The sequence below is a fragment of the Limulus polyphemus genome, unplaced genomic scaffold (genome assembly GCF_000517525.1).
Source record: "Limulus polyphemus unplaced genomic scaffold, Limulus_polyphemus-2.1.2 Scaffold1716, whole genome shotgun sequence".
In the NCBI taxonomy this organism is placed as follows: Eukaryota; Metazoa; Arthropoda; class Merostomata; order Xiphosura; family Limulidae; genus Limulus; species Limulus polyphemus.
This window is the reverse complement of record NW_013667326.1, coordinates 99,750-104,257: the sequence shown is the minus strand read 5'-3', so window position 1 is coordinate 104,257 and position 4,508 is coordinate 99,750. Positions and strand designations below refer to the sequence as shown.

Genomic DNA, 4,508 nt, shown 5'->3' with positions numbered 1-4,508 from the left:
TAGTAATCTTAATGACGAGTGTAATATCTGACTTGGCAACAATGGAATTTCTAAGATAAGAATACCGCAGTATACAACCTTGGATTTCTCAAAACTCCACTCAACTTTTTGATTATTCATATCTCTTAACCATCATCAGATGCAGTTAAGGATCGAAATATTATCTGTAGATATTATATTAGGAATATATTTATATGAAATAGTCTTATGTTCAATAAGTAGGCGAAACTTTTCAATGAATAAGTTATAACTGAATGGTCAAATAAATAACATCTGATTTAAAGAAATACCATTTTATTTAATATAATAACTTAGTATCCTTCAGAGCGAAGTAGTCTTCTTGGGTTAGGAGGGTCAAACCATCACACTGCTAACGGAAGAAGACTAAAATACTAATTATTAATAAGATATTATGGGTGAAAGTAAATAATAATATACAATAATAAGTCAACCACACCATATTTCCTACGTCCTGTTCGTACAAGGTATTTCGCCCAATACTAGTCCTCTTAAGACTTCCTGGAATATGATATATTATTCAGTATCTAAAGCCATCACAAAGTAACTAAGTTATTAATAGCACAAAAGTTCTCGCAAATGTGTTTTCGTTTTTACCTGGAATTAAAATCATGTTGCAACAATGATCTTCGTTTTTAAGCTAAGGATGCAAAGATATTACTGCGCTAGACCACCAATAAGATGTTGGTATTCTTTAATGTCAGTAGTAATAAAAGTAAATTATCTGTAGCTCTTTACAACAGTTTACAACAATTGCAACAAGTAATTGTAGGTCACATCATATGTAGTCATATAATCCATATCATTGTCTAGTGTGCCATTTACAACCGGAAATTCTCATGAAACAAGACTTTTAAAAGTTAACACAGACCATCTGCTTTGTAAGTTACATTTTGATATAACCCCGATATGATCCCTTTGTTAGAAATCCCATCGAAAGGCTTAGTTAGTAGAATTCCTAATAAAACCTGAGTGTAAAGAATAAGTCCTTGTAAAAAACCTTACCAAAATATGCAATTGTTAGAACTTACATTGTAGCATAACAGTTGGAATTAACGCTAGCTGGTCAGAAAACTATTTTATTCGACTCAAATTATAGTTTTATTTGTAGATGTCCGTTGAAACAATTCAATGGTAACTTTTCTAAAAATAGTAATGAATAAATATAAAATGCGCTGTCAACCCAATCCCTTGGATCAGAGTATATGTGAAATATGATCGTCTTGTGGACCATCTTCAACCGTCTTTTGTCATTTCATGCATTATTTCAATAAGGAAATTACATTGCGTTTACTTTTAATCAAATAAGATTGATTGTAATGTATTGTTGACAAAAAAATGTTTGGGTTTCGACATAATGGGTGCACCCACCACAATAGAGTGCCCAGATTCGCTAAGTAGCCATGTGGATTTTTTTCCGTTGGGTGGCACTAGTCATTATCATTTCACTGAGCGCAAGAAAAGACCTCTAGTGTAGCAAGAGCTTTTTGACAGTTGTCATTTCGATAAGAAGTGTCAAAGAAGAGATATTCAATGCAACTCAAATGAATTTATTTGATATGGTGCAATATAATCATGCATGTATATATTAACAACATGAAGAAATATACATATATACAAATATACATATATACAAATATACAAATATGCAAATATACAAATATACAAATATACAAATATACAAATATACATATATACAAATATACAAATATACATATATACAAATATACATATAAATCAAATAACAATAAATATATACTCATTTTAGTGAGCGCAAAAAAAGAACTCTAGTGTAGTAAGAGCTTTTTGACATAAGAAGTGTCAGGGAGGGGTATTTAATGTAATTCAATTCAATATAGTTGAAATGGTACAATATGCGGTATATAATACCGACATGAAAAAATATATACATACATATATATAACTCAAACAACAATAAATATATACTAATTTTAGTGAGCGCAACAAAAGAACTCTAGTGTAGTAAGAGCTTTTTGACATAAGAAGTGTCGAGGGGGTATTTAATGTAATTTAATTCAATATATTTGAAATGGTACAATATGCACGTATGTAATACCGACATGAAAAAATATATACATATATATATAACTCAGACAACACTAAATATATACTCAAATACGGTCCTCTATTTATGAGTTATGTCTGTTCATGATCCTATCTTCGAAATATTTCTTTCAACCAATTGACGGAGAAACTCCCATTTTGTTCGCGGATCTCCATCACAAAAAGAAACATTTTTCTCAGATTGATCATTGGTACATACGAAGATTGACTGATCGATGTTGATGTCGACATAAAAGTTTTAAAATTGCAAAAAAATGAATGATTTTTCTGTGATTAACCATTGAGGAAATACATGGTGTGATACAGAGCCAGACAAACATATGGTCAATTTATATATATATATATTTAACAAAACATAACCCTCATAGATCAATTATTTTAATGTATTTTCAACACATTTTGCTTTAATAGAGCGGTTTAAGTGATTTATTCTAATACATTTCTTAATGATGAAACCAACTATGGCGTATTTCACGACAAATTCATAATTTCACTCATCACGGTCGCTGAAATGACTTTTATAACTATCAGATAGACAATGAATTTTATTATCTTGACTTGAACACAGAATTCACGTTTCAGAGCTTTTACGTCGACCTTGTTGAACATGTGAATAATAATAATATCTGTTGTTAATATTGTTTAAATTTGATCACAATATTCCCTCACTACCGTCTTTTCCCATAACTTCTTTACTTACTGTTTCATATTACTGTCTGGTTTTTAATTCTTTACCTACTGTTTCATATTACTGTCTGGTTTTTAATTCTTTACTTACTGTTTCATATTACTGTCTGGTTTTTAATTCTTTACTTACTGTTTCATATTACTGTCTGGTTTTTAATTCTTTACTTACTGTTTCATATTACTGTCTGGTTTTTAATTCTTTACTTACTGTTTCATATTACTGTCTGGTTTTTAAGACGCTTATGTTTGAAAAGTCTGACTGTATTTCATAGTTTCGTTTAAAAAATAATGTTTCAAATTTATATCTCCAATTTTTAACTTTATTTATTATTTTCCATTGTTTTCCCTAACACAGGATGGAGTAACCAGACTTGCTGAGTGTGATGATTTTTACAATTTCGATGACATAAGAAAAGAAAACTGAAACCTTCCCAAGTTATCGTACTTACCAGGAAACTAAATTATAATATTAGATAAACCTTTATCACAAATAAACATGTATTTGATTGTTATATGAAATAAAGTGCATTAGTAGCAGCATCGTATGTCATACTATGTTATTTATCACGAACAAATACCACTACGGGTATAAAAACTGTTTATATCTTAAATTATTTGTAGAATATTTTGTTTTATTTTCCGAACAATTTTTAATCTAGTTTATTCCCTTATTATAAACGAAGGTGAGTTTCCGTTAAAGAAAGGAAGGAGAGCGTGTTAGCATCTAACTCTCATTCACTCTGGTTGTCAGGTTGAACGGTTGTTTATTAGTCCCATGGAAGTAATCCATATAAATGAAAGCAAAATCAGTTCTAATTTCAATAAAACGTTTTAAAATTGTGTTCTATTTTTATAACATTAAGAATAAAACCCAGAAAGAAAAACGAACTTTATGTGAGTGCCTAGTATTAGTTCCAAACGTTCTCTTTTCTTTCAAGCAACACAAAATGTCTCGCTCTTTTTCGAATAATTTGCTTTACAGAGATACCCCTATCTTTAATTTTTACAACTACTAAAATTCGCCCAATGACATGTGTAAGGTTTTATATACTAAACTAATTTATAACATTACATTAAAGTAAAGCCAAAGGTACTAATACAGTAAATAGGTTCACTGTGGTAAGTAAGTAACACCATAGATAATAGATAATACATAATTCGTCACTATAAGAAGCCAACTACAAAGAAGGGTGATTTCCCCGAAACCGATAAAACTGACTAGTGATAAGTGGTTCATTGAATAATAGAATTGGCCTCATGTTCATTATTGAAACAAAAAACGTTTAATACATTAGCTACTACATATTGAAACTACGAAGTTTATATTGAGAAACGTGTTTAATTACTGAATACACATCAAGGAAAGGAATGACACTAGACCACTATAGTACCATTGGAATTATTTTGGAACATTACAAATTATCTTCCAAAAGAGATTTGAAAATTATCTCGAAGTGAAAGAGATCATGGTAGAGAAACCTCGAAGGCTATTCTATATTTCTTTACTTACTGTTTCATATTACTGTCTGGTTTTTAATTCTTTACCTACTGTTTCATATTACTGTCTGGTTTTTAATTCTTTACTTACTGTTTCATATTACTGTCTGGTTTTTAATTCTCTACCTACTGTTTCATATTACTGTCTGGTTTTTAATTCTTTACTTACTGTTTCATATTACTGTCTGGTTTTTAACTTAATAAACAAGTAAAGAGTTAGG

At 29.7% G+C, this 4,508-nt stretch overlaps 1 long non-coding RNA gene across 1 annotated transcript in view; it reads right to left on the bottom strand.

The window, feature by feature from the left end:
* The window catches only part of LOC111087085, a 26,288-nt gene extending 22,964 nt beyond the window's left edge, over positions 1 to 3,324 (bottom strand). The window contains exon 1 of the long non-coding RNA XR_002611810.1: positions 3,144 to 3,324. This is a non-coding gene — a long non-coding RNA (uncharacterized LOC111087085). The remainder of the gene's footprint in view (positions 1 to 3,143) is intronic.
* Between the last annotated feature and the right edge of the window lie 1,184 nt (positions 3,325 to 4,508).